At 36.9% G+C, this 18,739-nt stretch overlaps 1 protein-coding gene across 4 annotated transcripts in view; it reads right to left on the bottom strand.

Moving 5' to 3' along the window:
• Positions 1 to 17,641, bottom strand: part of LOC148940154 (poly(A) RNA polymerase GLD2-B-like) — a 610,602-nt gene extending 592,961 nt beyond the window's left edge. For 3 of the 4 annotated variants that reach the window (XM_089105760.1, XM_089105757.1, XM_089105754.1), the window contains exons 1-3: positions 17,347 to 17,641; positions 8,303 to 8,463; positions 4,039 to 4,181 (exon numbers count right to left, since the gene is read on the bottom strand). The gene's annotated coding sequence lies outside the window, so the exon portion shown is untranslated. The remainder of the gene's footprint in view (positions 1 to 4,038; positions 4,182 to 8,302; positions 8,464 to 17,346) is intronic. The other variant, XM_089105755.1, reaches the window with a different exon arrangement.
• Between the last annotated feature and the right edge of the window lie 1,098 nt (positions 17,642 to 18,739).

Raw genomic sequence — 18,739 nt, 5'->3', positions numbered from 1 at the left:
GACGCTATACAGCATTTAGATCTTATATAGTATATATTCAGTTTTAGTCATAAGAAGAATAATCGATCAGATAGACCAAACATAGGTAAATATTATTTGAAAAGTATAGGCTATAAAAATTATAAGAAATTATCTTAAAATAAGATATTATAACATAGGTATCAAAGATATATAACATCGAATATAATGAAAACGAAAAAGATTCATTTAGTTCAGCCATAAAAAATGAACTAGTGTGAAAGCACAAAAATCATAAAACATGTAAACAGTAAAAAACTACTTGTTGGGGCTTAAGGCTCATCTTCCTATGATAGTTCCGCTTGACTGGTATGGTCAGCATGAGGGTCAGTATTTTCACTTCTTTTGGTAGCTTTTTGCCAATCAGAGTATTTCTTCCGCATGTCATAAGGTACAATCCAGGAGTCAAGCGACGTTGCGGAGCGCTAGGTAAGCTGGGTTACCCTTCAATCAGGGGGGTGACAGCCCCAAAGGTATAATTATTGGACCTTTGAACAATGCTGAACAAAATAGATGTCTATAAATTCTGATTGGATGCTGGTTTTCAGAATTGATAGGCGGGGGGGGGGAGGAGAATGCCCTCAAATCACTTTTGACTCTTATAAAAGGCACTAAACTTCAATCAAATGAGCCCCATGTGAAGTTTATACGACTACCCATTCCATAAAACCTTATGTGTCCCAGGGGCATAACTTACAACCCTTGTCCCAGGGCTCTTATGAGTTGTGTAAACGCTCAGAGCATTGTTATATGTTCTTTGGACCATTTTTAACAAAATTTCTATCTCAAAATTTGAGTTGGATGCATCTAGGGAAAAGAATACGGGTGTGGAGGGGGTGGCTACACCCTTCTTCACCAAGGTTGGAGGGAGCTAACTGCAAGGGTGGCACGGCCCTTGTGTTTCAAGAAACGTTCTTAAAAGAAATTGGACAAAAAGTTGAATATTAGCGTAGAGTGGGGGGTATTGAGGAGGGAGTAGCCCCCGTCATATACGGAATAACTTCTGTACGTTTTAAGTTTCAATGTCACTCCTTCCTTTCGGTAGAAAAAACTAGTTTTATATTTATTTCTGATCATTTTTCAGATAATCCCAGGAAATCCACCCCCTCTGTGGAAAATTTCCCCACGAAAAATTCCTTCCACGTAAAATTCTTCCACCGGGAAATTACTCCCAGACAATTCCATTTATGCTGCGAATCCTTCCCAGAAAATTTTTTGCTTACTATTCTGCCTGAAAAATACTCCTTAACATACTTCATTTGAAGAAAGACTTGTATTCATTTAGTTTCTGATCCCTTTTAAGGTCATTGGAGAATATTCCTGTTTGGAAAATACTCCCCCAACCCTGGTAATTTTATCCACCAGAAAATTTCTCTTGAGAATTTTTCCTGGTGATAATTCACCCATGGAAATTTCCCCCGTGGAAAATCCCTCCCCCCCCCCAAAAAAAAGATCCCAAGAGAATTTCCACTCCCCTGAAAACTTTCCCCTGAGAGTTCCATCATAGTGTCTCTACATGTACAATGGGATGAACAACGAGAAAAAAGACAAATAACAAACATTATGTATACAAATTCTGGTAAATTCTCCCCATGTAAAATTTCCCCTGAAAAGTTCACCCCCAGAAACTTCCATCCCAATGGGAAATTCTCTTCATAGAAAATCCACCACCAGAAGATCTCCTTCCTCCCTTGGAAAATGTTGGTATACTTCCCTATAACAAATACTATATGTAAACAATGGGCAAATTTCATAACTTGCGGCCCTTCCTCTGGTGGTTCTGAGGGGTCATGTCATCTCCAAAGACATATCTATTGTACCCTTCAATAATACTGAACAAAATGGCTATCTCAAAATTTTGATCAGACGACTTTCAGGAAAAAAGGGTGTGGGACAGGGGCTAGTTGTCCTCCAATTTTTGGGTCACTTAAAAAGGACATTCGTTTGAACGAGCCCTCTTGCCAAATTCTAGTACAATTGGTTCGATATGATGACCCGTGAAAAAAGCATCAACAACAAATAAACACAAATCCGTGATGCTTCTTCTGACAAACACTATAAAATGTCATTTTTATAGATAGGAGCTTGGAACCTGTACAGTGGATTTCTCTGATACGCTGAATCTGATGGCGTGATTTCCATTAAAATTCTTTGACTTTTATGGGGTGTTTTTTACCTTTTTCAAAAATTTGGCAAATTTTCTGGTCCACTAATGGATAACACTATACTTGAAAAATATTATATATATGGAATCAGCACAATAAGCTAACTTTTTTGGTACATCTATTGATATCAAAATTGATTCCAGATCATCAATAATCTAATTTTGTTCTTTTGCTAACTTTTAATTTTCAGGCTTTTCCCAATCAAACCATTTGATTAACCACCAGAAAGTACATACAGGTGAAGAACTGTTTAAATGTGATGTGTGTAATAAATGCTTTTCTTTATCTCACCATTTGAACAAGCATAAAAAACTACATATAGATGAAAAACCATGATGTATGTAACAAATGCTTTTCGGAATACGACAATTTGATCAAACACCAGAAAGTACATACAGGCGAAAAACCCTTTCAATATGATGCATGTAACAAATGCTTTTCTCGATCTCACCATTGAAACAAGCATAAAAACTACATACCGGTGAAAAACCATGATATATGTTACAAATGCTTTTCTGATTACGGCAATTTGATTGAACACCAAAGAACGCACACAGGGGAAATACCGTTTAGATGTGATGTGTGTAAAAAATGCTTTTATCAAGTGAGCATAAACAACTACATACAGGTGAGAAACCCTTCAAACGTGGTATTCGTTAGAAGGAATTCTCTCAAGTACTCCAATGCCCATCAAGTAATTCACACACGTGATAAGAAAAAGCAAATTTATTGAGGTGTGTTTTGTGATTGAGTTTTGAGGTATGAAATGTTGTCAAGTATCTACGGTTTTTAATATAGTTTTTACTGTCCAAATTTAATCATTATATATTATATATAGAGTTATTTAGATATGAATATGTTAATCAATTACATTTTGAACATGATTTATCATTTATTTGATTGTCCCTGGTTCCTGAAGCAACCAGTACCTGAAAAATTAAATTATACAATATGCTGCATTATTTTTAATATCTAAATTTAAAGTGAAATATTTGTCATCAAATGTGTACTTGGACGATAATTAGAAATACTTTGAAGGAAATACTCTGAAGGTGTAACATCCAAATACCCTTAAAAGCTACAAAATATACGAGAAAGAGATCAAACCAAAAGTGAAACTATTCCCAAATTATCTTTTCAATTTTTATTTGATTTTGGGTAGAGGGGATATGAGAACTTACTTACATATCATTCCTTTTTCCCAACATCCACCTTTTCCCAATATCTACCTCCTTAGAATAATCGAAACTATAAGTGGAAACTGAAAAAGTTAAACTATTTACAACCTGTCTCAGTGGCGGTGGGGGTTGTCGTCTCTGAAGTCGTGTTTATTGACCCTTTTAATTATACTTGGACAATTATTTTTTTTTAATTTGAATCATTGTTGAGAAGTGAATAGTGCTAATTACCCTCAAATTTTTGTTTATTTTAAAAAAAAATTATAACTTGCAATTTCCAGTTCCAATCGACTTATTTTCTCCGAAGTTTCTATCACCCTCCCTTCTATACGAAGGGGTTGCTGGTAAAATACATGGACGCCACCGCCACCATTTATGGTTCCCAACAAAAACCTAAAGCCCTCTATACTTTTTTTTTGCTTTCTACCCTATAACTATTGTGGTACTAATATTAAAGGTATTTCGACATGATTCCAGCTAAAGCCATATTATGTTGTCATAAGTGCAATATTCTCAAGTTTGGTTTTTTTCTTTGGATCTATCTAAGGGAAGAAATCCGTTCTTTGACACTCTCACCTTACCGTGGACACCTATAAATATTGAGTAAACGAAAATGCAACTTTATATCTTTTTTTATATTTAAATGGATAAGATAAGGAGAAAGAAAAAAGGCTTACAAGAAGTCTGAATGATCGCAGCTCCTTTCAGGAATATCTGTGGTTAAAAAACGACTAGGTGGATGATTCCTTTCTGAAGTTCCTTTGTCCAAAGATGACACTGAACCAATCTCATCATCCAAGGACTCTTCCAGTCCAATCACCTTCATAAATAAAATAAAAATAAGCTTCAAAAACACACTAAAACTAATACAAACTCTTAAAAGCAGAAAAAATGAGGTGAAAATGAGGTAAAAGCAGCAATTAAAATAGGAGAGAACAAAGGAAAAAGGGGATGGGGTAGCCTACATATGAGTACTGGACTCAAAGGGAAAATACACGTATCCTTGTTCCTTAAAGGAGAATCTGTTCATATAGTCTTAATACCAGCATAACTTCGCAAAAAATTGCTGTATCACAGAATTTCATGCATCACCAGCTGTAAATCCTGGCCCGGTACTAGCCAGCACCAGCAACTCATTTTATACCAACATACCAAGTGGGCAGCCTCTCGTCAAGAAATTGTTTCCAGATTTTTTATTATTTAATGTCATTCACCTACTTCTAACTCAAGTTTATTGGTTTTTTAACTTAAAATTCCTTAAGTCCATCGAATTTAAACTGGACTCTTAAAAAAATTAGCATATCTCTGCTGACCTGGTAAAGACGGCTTTAAAGATTTACTAATTTATTCAAATTTGGCTAAATTCCTAGAGCACACCTTTAAGGAACATTTAAGGGACAAAATTAAAATAAATACTGGAGTGAGTTCAAATAAACTATAATTCTTTGTGTAAAAATATAAAAAAAAAATTGACAGATAATCAATGTATGTCAGTAATCGTATGTTCAAAACTTTTGAAAATGTACTTCTTCTGTTAGTTTTAACTTTCTTTTTTTTATTAAGAGACGAAGCATGGAATATTCTTCAGTTGATAGCAGTGAGTACTGCATGGACTCAAAGAATAATTTAAAAAGCTTGAAAAACTCAGTTAGATCAAAGCCAAAGAGCAAGAAGTATGATCAGAATTACTGAAAGCATTGGGAGAGCAGTACAAAATTCATCAGTTGGATTAGACAAGCTAGAAATAATGCTGGTATGTTGGTTTCAGATATGGCACACTATATTTGCTGCAAGAAAGACTTGAGATGATCTCAGGGTAAGGCAGCCTTGCGGAAGCATGTCACAATGTCAGCACACCTTGCTAGTTAGACAGCCTGGATCTCAGCACAAACTATGTTATGTGCAAGATCTCACTTCCAGGACAAATCAATTGAAGATCGTTTGTCGGAGATTGGAAGCAAAATTGAAAGCTTTCTAGTGGAGTTTGATTTGCTTTAGAGCCTATGCAACGACTTCACAAAGTTAGCAAAGTCACCACTAGGGCCAGACCTACTGAGTAGGCTTGCTCTGGGCAAACAGAAAGTGACAAACGTGGTGCGTCAGGCACTTGGGCCACACTTCAGGGAAGACCTTATTTGACAAACTAAGCCAATGTTTGCTAGCGCTGGAATAAGATGGCGGGCATTTACGGAGCTGAGTCTGCTTTTGTGCAGACACAACTAACTCTATGATGGGCTGTTGCCACATTTGACAACGCTCATCACAACCAAGTATCCTTGAGTTGTGATATTGAAGTGCTCGTGCCATCTTTCCTATTTGTGTGCTGCATATGCCTGCAAAAAGCCACCGAAAGGACTTGAGGATTTTTTTCGAACTGTAACTTCCCATTTTAGGCACAGTGCCAAGCGAATACATGCATAAAAGCAATTTCAAATATTAACCCAAGTTCCTGAAAGAAAGTTCTTTGCTCTCTATCCTACACGATGGCTCTCTTTTAAACAAACTGTAATAGGCCTGATGAAGTAATGGAATGCCTTGACACTTTCTTGGACGTTATTAGCAGTCAAAGACCCGTCGCATGGTAACAATTTATCGACGCTAAGAAATCCCTATCAGAATGTACTGATAGAGTGTAGAATATGCTCTAGGAATACTCAATGAATTAAAATACACTTTTCCAGAGTGAGGTGATCGTTTGTCGGAGATTGAAAGCAAAATTGAAAGCTTTCTAGTGGAGTTTGATTTGCTTTAGAGCCTATGCAACGACTTCACAAAGTTAGCAAAGTCACCACTAGGGCCAGACCTACTGAGTAGGCTTGCTCTGGGCAAACAGAAAGTGACAAACGTGGTGCGTCAGGCACTTGGGCCACACTTCAGGGAAGACCTTATTTGACAAACTAAGCCAATGTTTGCTAGCGCTGGAATAAGATGGCGGGCATTTACGGAGCTGAGTCTGCTTTTGTGCAGACACAACTAACTCTATGATGGGCTGTTGCCACATTTTGTCAACGCTCATCACAGCCAAGTATCCTTGGGCTGTGATAGTGAAGTGCTCGTGCCATCTTTCCTATTTGTGTGTTGCATATGCCTGCAAAAAGCCACCGAAAGGACTTGAGGATTTTTTTCGAACTGTAACTTCCCATTTTAGGCACAGTGCCAAGCGAATACATGCATAAAAGCAATTTCAAATATTAACCCAAGTTCCTGAAAGAAAGTTCTTTGCTCTCTATCCTACACGATGGCTCTCTTTTAAACAAACTGTAATAGGCCTGATGAAGTAATGGAATGCCTTGACACTTTCTTGGACGTTATTAGCAGTCGAAGACCCGTCGCATGGTAACAATTTATCGACGCTAAGAAATCCCTATCAGAATGTACTGATAGAGTGTAGAATATGCTCTAGGAATACTCAATGAATTAAAATACACTTTTCCAGAGTGAGGTGCCTTTTTTTCAAGTTGCAAAACAAGTAGAATCTGTAGCGAAGGCATTCTACATGAATTTCCTTGCTGCTTCCTACCTTTGGAACCAAGTAAAACCTCAAGGATGTAGACGTGGTCAGCGAAGACAATTACCTTAGGCTTGATCAGGTGAATCTTGGTTTGAACGCCAAAAGCTGCCTTTCGGATTTTATTTCTGATCCCCATTTCGCAGAAAGCAGCGAAAAAGTCAAAAGCAAGCCCAGAGAATTCTACAAAGAAGCAGTAACACAAATTCAGAAAAGATTCACGTTTGAAGGTGAAATATACAAGTTTGTTGAGTTTGTGAATCCGTCTTTGCTCTTTTAGGAGAAGTTAAAACCCTGCAACCTTTTTTCAGAATTGGCTTTAGTTTGACCCCCATATGACATGGACTGCGAAAGTGTTAACCCAGTTGTGTTCTGGAAACATTTCGCAAGTGTAAAACGCTTACTGGACGCAAGAACTTCGAAAATGTTTTGAAAGTTCTCAAATTTTTCTTCTGATTGCCATTTTCAAATGTTGTAGTAGAAAGACTCTTTGGTCTCTTAAAATCTATCAAGACAGAAAAGCGCAATCGGCTAGCCAGTGTCACCCTTTGCACTACCCTTCAAACGAAGTGCGGACTAAAATGAAAAGGCGGTTACAGCCACATGGTCGTTGACGATTCGCTTAAAAAGCGTTTGAGTCCGGGTTAAATCTGATTTAACAGCTTCAGAATGCTTAAGTAGATGACTGTTTCCCCTTTAGATTTGAAATATGAAGCATTGTTTTTAAGTGAACTCCGCCTTTACAGCCGGAAGGGTTTGAAATATTTTTTGGTCTAATCGCATTTGGCTTAGCTAATAAGTATTTCTTCTTATATTGTTTCTTTCTATTTTTGTGCTGGTTGTACTATTAAAGTTGTTTATCAGAGAAAAGCCTTATGTGAGCCTCGAAAAGTCTAATTTCTTATCCAAATTCTTCAAACAATTTATGAATAAACTATTTATTTTCTACTTATATTTGAAACTGTTTCTACTTCCAATCTACTTATTTTTTGGGCTTGCTTACTTCTTTCTGGACAATGTCGAATGGAAACACTGTCGCAAAGGTATGATTTAATCCACCCACTGGATCTCATAAACTTGGCACTGACATAAATTTTTAATCAAATCTATGCAACCGTATGAGATTCAACCGAAAATCTGTGTTTTTCTTGGCAGCAGATAAACTGTTTCCTAAGCAGGTCACCCTCGAATAGGGTGGGACGAAGTCCCAAGGAATGATTTAAGGTAAATCAGAACTTCTTGGGAGGGTACAATGACACCTAGGAGGTGTCAAGAGGGCAAACAATGTTTCATTACCATGTCCATGGTAATTTAAAGATTTACTTTGAAATGAGATTTCTGTTCTTCTGAAAAACTATGTAACCGAAGAAGAAGAAGAAAAAAGGGGAACTCATGTTAGAGTTTACTACTAGTCAAGACTATTCAATACTCACCGGGCAATTTTGAATAAAACAAACAACTTCAAATAGGACAACTTGACCATCCGTCTTTCTCTTATCTTCATTTAAATATGAGTTAACCTTTTTTATAGCTGCAAGCGCTTCTTCCAAAAGAGCGTGGTCTGGATTACTTTTTTCAGTTCTTTTCAACAAATCTATAAAATACAGAGGAGTTACGAATGGAACAGGATATATTCTAATTCTTATTAGTAAAAAAGTATATCGCAACAAAATCACAACATAAAATATAGATTATGAGAGACTTGAAAAGAACAAAAACTACAGCGATAAAAAAGCACAGTAGAAAGTTTGAAAACTGAGAGTCTAGGGGTGATCACTGCTAGGAAGCGCAATAAATTATCACAGATGGATTTTTTTTTTCTTAACAAAAACTTGACTGATGTGATTTGTCAAAGTGCCAAGTGAACTCCACTGCCGCACAAATCATGCCTCAGAAATCACGAAGCATGCAAATGAGCTATTGAGTTTTTACCCCGATGATCTTGAGCCTATGATGACAGATGAATCCTTACATTTGAAACCCTTCTTGGTACAAAATACTGATGAAGAAAAAAAGCATGACTCTAACTGATGTTAGCAAAGTTTTGTGACATTTTCATGCAGCTGACAGCTATCCAAACATTGGCATTGACTTAAGAATAGTTCTTTGTGTGCCTGCCACAAACTGCACAGGAGAAACATCCTTCTCCACCCTTCGCCGGGCGAAGAAATATTTAGTATCTTCAATCAGTCACGACAGATTGACACTCATTATCCTTGCTCACTATTGACGGAAGGCAGACACCTTCACACGAAAAAAAACAAGGAGGAAGACTTTATCAGTTGGCTTTGAAGATGGATAGTCCTACTTACAAAATAATATATAATGCGTATATTGCCCCCCCTCTTGGTATGAATACTGAGCGGCAAAAACGCTTGGGCCTAGAAGCATCAAAGCTCTGAATCCCGCCCTGTAAAGTTGAAATTTGTATAAACCTGTTTCCTCCAAGGAAAATTCCCTTCTCCCACGAATGATTCTTCCGTGGAAAGATCCTCCCATGTAACCCCTCCCCCGAAAACTGTCAGTATACTTCCCAATAACCGGTAGCCTACTGTATGTAAATAATGAAAAAAAGTTCATAGCTTGCAGTCCTTCCAATGGGGACTGTGGGGGGGGGGGGTAAGTTATCCTCAAAGACATAGTTATTAGATCTTCCGCTACTTGTTAAGTATGAAAAAAAACAAAATAGGATGAAAATATCTTTGTTATTCATATTATCTCTGTCTCTATGTGTGACTTACGAATAAAGTAAATATACCTCTTGATGCCTTTTTTTAATGCTCTTTACAAATATAATAATCATTTTGGTCAGAAATGAATTTTACCCCCACCCCTATATATACCCAATTCAGGGTATATATTTGCACATTAGGGGGGTTTACTTTATTCGTAAGTCGGCAAATATTTATCAAATCATTTTATTGAATTACGACTAAAGTGAATATACCACTCGATGCCTTTTTTATGCTTTTTTCGAATATAATAATCATTTTTGTTGGAAATGAATTTTAGCCCCCACCCCTATATATACCAATTCAGGGTATATATTTGCAGATTAAGGGGGTGGGGGAAAAGTTCAAACTTACCTCTCATTTATATCAGAAATAAAGTTACCCCCACCCCCCTAATGTGCAAATATATAGAAAATCAATGATACTGATACATACGGCGGCGGCGTCACTAATACGCCGCCATTTTTTCCCCTTTTTTTCTTATCGATATCGGCCTTCGGGCTTCAACCGTCATCCCGGATGATCTGTTTCTTAAAGATAAAAACTGTCATCTTGGGCTCGGTGTTTCCACTTCTACTTATTTTGGCAGTAGAATACTTATTTTTGGACTTTTCTACTTCCAAATATCAAATCTACTTATCTACTTACTTTCTACTTATTTTTAAAGGCATCTACTCAAGGTTGCCACGGGGAGTACCAAAGTACTATTTTAATACTATTTTTTTTATCAAAGATGTACTTTCTGAGAAAACAGTACTTGTCGAATACTTTTCATGAAGTATTCTTTCCCCGTAAAAAATAAACGATTTCCGGTAATTTTGTTGACAGACATTCGTGTAACAGGAAGTAACGCATAACATACTATTTTTATGAAGATAAAGTAGAGAGGGGAGTTGGCGGTAAGCACAAGGACATTGAATCCCAAATTTTCCTTTTCCCCTTATCTTCATCACCATTCCTCGAAAACAAAAATAAGTATCAATAAAAGTAAAATATTGCGATGATTTATATCCCATTCAATTGTTACACGAACTCTAAAATATGAAAAAAATAATTCAGGACCGACATATTTCCTTAAAGAAACCTATAGACGCGCTAGCTATAGACGTGATAAAGTGCAATAGCATCTTTATTTATCGATTTTTCTCTTGTCTAGTCTGGTCAGTGTTGCCACTCGACCGGTACCGCTCCGCGGCGCCGGCCTCGTCAAAAAGCGGCATTTCCGCGGTATCCTTCAACCAAAATACGGTAAAAACCGTGGCATGCCCGAAATTCTTGGAAAAGTTGTGTTTTGTAGTTTCGAGAAAGAATGGGTGAAAAATCTCGCTTTAATATGAATGTTGATTCAGTGTCAACTAAAGTGTGGTGAAGATCTGTCATAAATTGGAGAAAAAACCTGCTTTCTATCCTTCTTTTCAACGGTCAAAGGTAAGCATGGTCAGCTCAGTCCGTGAACACACATTTGTCGTTCATCATTTTCGTCAAGCACGCAACAGAAGTAAAAGTGCAGAGGTACCACACCAGGGAAAGTCCACGGTGGGAAAACCGTATGAATATGAAGTTAATAGTGAAGAAATTAAAAGCGATTTTCCCTTGGGTCTTCAAGCCTATCCAATTGAAAAAGTAATGGGTAACTAGATTCTCGTATCTCAACCTTTTTCGATAAATGTTTAATGAAAATCAATATTAAAAGCTTCAAGAAGGAAAATTCAGATAAATAATACAAGACAAACAGGCAAGATTAATTTCAGATAAATAATACAAGACAAACAGACAAGATTAATCGGAATCAGACTGGTCACGTGTGTCACAAACAATATCTTTGGCCAGACCATACACAATGCTTTGGTTCAAAACGTTGCAGTCACGAGAAGAGGCACTAGCCTTCACCTTGAGTACACACTTGACTAGTCCGGGTTCTAGCTTTAGCATTGACTTACCCGAGTCAAGCCCTCCTTTAGAATTGCACTTAAGGCCACACTTGGTATTCGGTGTTGCCGAAAGAGTCACTGCACTCAGTCGATTTCGCTTATCAGTTTTCACTTCCTTGAGCAAACTGAAGTGAAGCTCGGCAATAACGTTTGAGAAAGGGGGTGAGAAAAAGTACTGAACCATTTTCCCGACATTTGAGAACATCCGACTACCATTTGGTGACTTCGTTTGCAAGATGTGGCGCCAGTAAACGACAATGTCCATGTCATCTACGTCAGGGAGATTGACAGTACCAGGTAGAGCTACACTCGGTATAGACCGCCATTCCTGCTCTAGCTTTGCTTTATTCCAAAGCGCAGAATCGTAGTAGTCGAAGAACTAACGAAGACTGGGAACTTTCAGTTCATAACTAGAGCTTGGGGTAAGCAAGTGTACCAGGTCGTAGATCTTTTCAGAGAATAGAAAACGGTCAAGAATTTGTTGAACAGCTTCAACGTAGAAATCCCTTGCGGAGCGACGAATCGGAGACTTTCCGCTACAAAACGGCCACTGGTAACTTCTCTCGTTTCGAGCCCCACAAGGAAATCGTACCCATTGTAGCCAATATAGACATTTTCGTTGGGAAGATAGTTCACTTCGTCATGCCTCTTTCCCACTCGGTCTTGTATCTTTGGTCTGCCCATTTCTTTGTGATCCTCGGTTTTTTGTTGGAGGGTTCACTATCGTCCGAGTCTTTATCACCGTCCTCATATTCCTGATCGATATCTATCACTTCTGCCATTATGTTTTAACACGTTTGGTCTATAAACAAGAGAAATATTTAGCTATTATGTCCTTTCTTTCATGGATTGACTTGCTAGTGGAAGAAGCGAACCTGCATCAGTTTAATTTCTTCCAGCGCCAGCCTGCTGAGAACCCTTTGTTCTTTCTGGATAAATCCTTCGTCGGAAATCCGCCTGAAGTCGGAAATTTGGCAGATGTAATTCAGGAAGTTTTTATCAGTTTCGTCAAAGCAGATATGACGTCGAATCACAGTAGATATGACGTAAACACTCATATGTTGTGTTTTTGTTGATACCCCTGTTACCATGGTAACTGCGGATCTGCAGCTAGTCGTTCTGCAGTTACCGTGATATGTGATATACGGTCCACTGCAAAAACGACTATTATATTGCCGAAATTGCACTTTTCAAAAGTCATCCCAAAAGAAAAACTGATATCCAATTACATAACTAAGTGCTGAAGTTCTTTCTCGCCCATTTGACAAAATTTGATGAAAATGAGATGACTTTTCAGATACCACGAGCAGTTACCACGGCAAGACCGTGATTTCTGAATATTAGTTCCCGTGGGAGCTGGCCAGATGCCATGACAACTGCAAAAACGCCTTTTGACCGTGGTATCGGATACTACGGAAGCTGCAGAAACGACTTTAGACCGTTTATCGAATACCATGGTATCTGCAAAAATGCAACTATTGTCATATATTAATAACATTTATGACCCACTCTATAGGTTTAAGATAGTGGATTAATCAAAAGGAAGAAATAGATAGAGGACAAAATAGAACACACAACAACAAACACCACTCGATGAAAATTATGTTTCAAAATCTGAATAGTAAAATTGTTTGACCGAAAAGGGCTGAAAGACCCAATGAAAATGCGTAACTTCGTCGCTATGACTTGGGCCCTGGCTGACTTGGACACACACATTCAAGCAACGAATTAAATGGATACGGTAGTAACGATCCTCTTCAGAGAAAGTATCCTTCCCTAAGGTTGATCATGAAGTTTGACAGCCTGACGAGGACCCTTGCCAAGAAGGTCCGAAAAACCGTTGTATGCATTACTTGAATATATTCGCGATTAATAAAATTCCATACATATTCTCTGTCAGATTTGGTGTACCTCTACAGCTAGTAACTGTGTTGCACGCTTGACGAAAACGATGTACGACAAATAGGTGTTCACGCACTGAACAGTGTTAACCAAGCTCATTTGATTGGGCCACTGAAAAGCCGAGTTTGTATTGGGGTTCAAAGTTTCTGCGTCATAGTAGAACTTAGTGCTGTGGGCAGGGCCTTAAATATTCTGAACATCATGCTAGAGATAACAGTAAAATGTCAAAAACTCCTCTTAACACAATCTGATATTGCATTGTATACACTTAAAATACACATACAAAAATATGCTTTTCAGTTCAACTTTAGGGAGTCCAGCGAAGAACGGATACCTACAAGAGCTAACTGTTTGGATCACAGATTAAATTTTGGGATTCCACAGAAACCTTTGGTCTTGTTCATTTTGGATGCCTGTTCAACTATCATCCGTTTTGGACTTCTTTTGTTTTGCTTGTCGGGATCCCAAAACGTAAGTGGAGGGATACCTATGACATTGCAAAAGTTGTCCGTCTGTAGCCTAAGCACGATAACTCTCGAAGGGAATGAGATATTTTGATGAAACTCGGTGGGAGGATCCTTTGGGTCAAGGGAAAGGTCGAGTTCGTAGATGGGCTCTGTAGCCCTACACTTAGGGGTGGGGATTCAAATTAAGGGGCAGACAAAATATTTTTAAACAGCTAATGAGATAGTCAATCATGGGGTAAGAAAACATGCTGAACACGGCAATGAAAACCATCTTCTCGCCGGACAAGTTGTTCGCCCAGAATCCGGCCAAAACCGGAAAGTTTGTTAAGTGTAAAAGTTTTATTTGAAGTTGATAAGATGTTCGATTTCGGGGTAAGAGGGCATGCTGAAACCGTATATGACAATCGTTTTTTAGCCGGACATATATTTCGTCATGAATCCGGCTGAAACCGGATAATTTGTTATACGTATATTTTTTATTTGAAGTTAGATGTTGGAAATATGGGTAAGGAGATACGCTAAATTCGTTTCTGAGCTTCAATTTTTCGCCAGGCAAGTAGCTCCGGAATTTCAGCGAAACAGGAAAATTGGCAGAAGGCAGGATCGTTTCGATCGGTATCGTCAAAATAGATATGACTTATAAAGGTGAACAAACATGCTGAATCCAAATCTGAACTTGGTTTCCTCAGAGGATTAGCCATTTGGCCTTAATCTGTCTCTAGATCTTTAAGAGTAAAAATGTTCAAGGAGTCTGGCGAAGACTGGATCTAGCGGAGACAAAACCCAATGTTGTTTTTTGGGATCCCATAGAACCTTTGGTCTTGTTCTTCACTTTCACAGAGGCATATTCAGTTATCAGATATTTTGCGTCCAGCCAGCCGCGTCGGAGAGTAGAAAGGCTGGACATAGTCGACAAGTGCTAACAAGGAAATTGCTAATTTCGAAAAAAATTCTATTTCTTAGCTGTTTCATCATCCTGATTTTTATGATCTCTTCTAGTGAGAATCGGGCTTTCAAAACTTTCGGTAAGAAATACACCTCTCGTTGACACCATATGATGAATTCGAATTTTGAAATGATGAAGTAACGAACTGGCAACTAGTTAAAACACGCATTTTGGTAAACAGAAAACAGATCATAGAAGCCGCCCACCCCCTAGGATAGGCCAGTACTTTTTGGCTCAATAAACCATTTCTTACCTGATTACATCCCGGGCCATAACGACTAGGTGGGAGGCGGGGCGTCCCCTCCCCCGAATATTGTCGGCCAGTCGTTAAAAAGTAGTCGATTCAAACTGCAGTGCCGCTATTTTTCGTGAAAACAGTCAATTTTTTACTTGGAAACAGTAGATTTTTCTTAAAAACAGTCGGTTTATTCTTGAAGATAGTTGTTTTTCTTAAAATCAGCCGAGTTTTTGTCAACACGAAAATCAGAAATTACGTCGACGGTACCAGCATAATACCTTTCTCTCCCATGTCAGACAGCGTGATCTAACTTGGACCAAAAAACTATCCACTAAAAGTTTCTAGACAAGCAATCTGCTTAGAATAAATCAAACGCTACATAATCAGCTATACCCATTGCGGAGATTTTAAACTCCTATTCTGAAAATACAACAATTTGTTGTTCCCAATCATTCACGGTAATAAAGGTTCGTCAAGGAACATATTTTTCAACAAAGACCAAAAACATGACGGCTAGTAAAAACTTTTAGTAAATAGAAACTTCTAAATAGAAATTTCTAGTAAAAATAGAAACAAAAACTTTTGTCAATATTTTGGCAATAGCAACCAAAACTCTAAAAATTAAATTTTTAGTTTTGCGAAATAATTACTTTTTACAAAATAATTACTTTTAAGAAACTTTTCATTTTTAAAACGATATACTTGTGTTTTTATACATCAAACTGTTGCTACACGAGAATGTTAAAAGACGACATGCAACTGTTGTTGCATGAAACTGTTGTTTCATGTTAAAAGAGTCAAATTACATAATTTTTTTTAATGTTCAATCGTCATAACAAAATTCAATCTGGTCTAATTTTAGACAACATAGGTAATGCTGACTCAATAAAAATTTTATTTTGTTGATAGTCTAGGTCAGTTATTGTCTTCAAAAATCCTGAAAAGTATATTCTCTTCTAGGGTCCATGTTTCCTTAACTTAAAATATTTGCCAAAAGAGCCTGAATGTATTTCTTTTTCTTCTACTCCTGACATTGAGTTCCAGCCAATTTAATACTTAAAATGTTTTTGTTTTTTTCAATTCTATTATTGCTCTACCCTTTCAGAAAATCATATCTACGCCTTAAAACCAAACTATGCTTTTATTAACGTTTTTAGGGATACCCTGTACATAATTATTTGTGACATAGTTGAGTCAGAGCCTAAACTAGGGCCTCCCAGAGTAGCTTTAAAGGTGTAATCATATCCCAATACCCAGTTTCGAGCACCCGTTTGACTGACTGTTTGTCAAACAACAAGCTGTACAAAAACGTGCTTATATCCTATTCTCTAGGACCACAAAGAAAAAAAGCTTGAGATATCTAGGACACATTTTGCAGATGAAGAATGATAGACTGCCAAAGGTTGGTCTTTTCATCAGCGGCAAAAATAAAAGCTGGTCGTCGCCAAATCGGGTGGAAACAGGTCATACGGGAGAGCTTAAATAACATTGGAAGTTCAGGGGAAAAAGTAAAGAGAGAAGCTTTACTTCAATCTATAATAGATCGAACAGAGCTTTGAATAGATTGTGGTGGAGAAGAAGTATGCGCAGCTGTGTTGGCCTCAGGTGGCTTGGTACTGCAGTGGCTTCTTACTAGTGGTAGTTTTTAGATCAGACCCTAACTTAAGTCTCTTCAAACCTTGCTAAGAATAAAATTTTCCGTCTTTAATGGCGTCAATTACTGAAGGTCCTATGAGTAAATTCCCTCGTCAAAGGAGCTTCAAGCTACTAAATCGTTTGCATATATTTTTTAGGGGGAGACATCCAGCACAGAATGTTTTGGGGCATCTTCAGATCAATATATATTTACAGTCGGTTAGGGTTTATTCTCAGTGTGCATGGTTTCCCTATGCTATATTTCTGCACTCCTACAATTTTAATGTTTTAACGTAAAAAGACATTTTTGCTATTATTAGATAGCTTAGATTGAGCTTTATCCATTTACAAAATTACACTTTTGGAATTTTCCTTGCAATTTTTACAGGTTCAAATATAAAAAAATAAGAAAACATTCTTCCTTTTAAGCAACTTTAAATCCTTCTCTTAAAAAAAAAGGTCAAAGTGAGTTCATAGTCTTGGCTCGATGAAAGGATAGATTTCAAATTATTGAAGTTGATGAAACTGACGAATATTTCACAGGGAGCATAGACATTAAAAACAACCTAGCATTTGAGGAATAAAAAATAAAGTCAAAGTTTAAGTTAAGGTCCTAAATTACTTACGCTATTATATAGCTCTTCTAATCTCGGGATTGTTAGAAACTGAGACATATTGACACCTTTTTCTAGAAGTAGTCTTACAAAATCCACGCGGTTCTGAGCCAAGGCATCCATCATCGTTTCATGCAGGGCAGAATTCGTCCAATTATGATGAGACTTAAGCACCTTTTGACGAGCCAAATCCACACGATTCCAGACTAATGTCAAATTTAAATTTAGTTGTGGGGCAAGGCGCTCATTTTCAAGAAGTGAACCCATTATCTGAAAGTCTAAGTCGCTGCAGCAGCCATCTGTAGAATCAGGCGACACGATATGGATCTAAACAAAATTAGAACAAAAAAATATATAGAAAAATAATATTCCAGGAGTAATCAGGAATTATATTTTAGTGATAACAAATTGGCATAATTTAACAAGCGCACATTAATAATGTAACAATTTAACATTTTAAATTAAACAAAAACATTAAGAAAAACTTAAGATAAGTTATGTGACAAAGCTGGATATTACATCACGGATGAAAAAATAAAGATCGAAAAAAAAAACACAAAACAAAATGAGGATCATTTTTCGCAACTAAAGTAAACGAGCAAAGAAGAAATTTTGGCAAAGACCTCTGCTAATCCATCTTCAATTCTAAAAATATATATACGCATAGTATAAAAGATAAAGCTGACTATATTTAATATTTAAGCGTTGAAGAAGGCTTAGTAAAGGGTCTTTGCTGAAATATCTGTTTTTTTTTTTTAAATTTATCTTACTGGCTGAAAATTATCCTCCTTTTTATCTTTTTTCTTATTTTATTTTCTGTTTCTTTTTTTATTTTTTCTTCTTTTATGGTTTCTTCTTTTTATTTTCTGCATTTCTTTCGTTCTACCTTTTTTCGTACACCTGGGGATAGAAAAGTGGAAGATATGAGTTGTTTCTACTACATTTTCTTAGTACCTTTATATAAAAAGTTTTCTGTAATTATAGAGATTTAAACATAATATCACTTAGTCAGTCAAAAGAAATTAAATACAAACATTAGCTACACTAAATTGCAGAAAGTGAGAGGAGATATGAAGAGATAGATGCAACACTGTTTGATGTTTCCTAGGGGAAGAATCAAGTGCTACTAACTAAATCAAAGTTTTGATTTTTGTGAAAGCAATTATTTAAGTTCTGAAACAACAAACATGTAAAAATAGCATATTCTTATAGTTTCGCAATAACTTAAAAATAAATAAATAAGGATAAATAAATTGTGAAAGAGAAAGAAGATGAAATGAGCAAGAGATTACGATATATGATATTTACGATGTAAAGAGTTCAGGTTTACAGAAGAAAGAAATAAAACTATTTTTTGTTGAAAATATAAGTAAAAAACAAAACATTAAATATTTAATGTACTTTT

Source organism: Artemia sp. Qi Xiang Cuo, chromosome 20 (assembly GCF_049724085.1).
Source record: "Artemia sp. Qi Xiang Cuo chromosome 20, ASM4972408v1, whole genome shotgun sequence".
In the NCBI taxonomy this organism is placed as follows: domain Eukaryota; kingdom Metazoa; phylum Arthropoda; class Branchiopoda; order Anostraca; family Artemiidae; genus Artemia; species Artemia sp. Qi Xiang Cuo.
The sequence above is the reverse complement of the archived record's forward strand: the minus strand, read 5'-3'. Positions and strand labels throughout refer to the sequence as shown.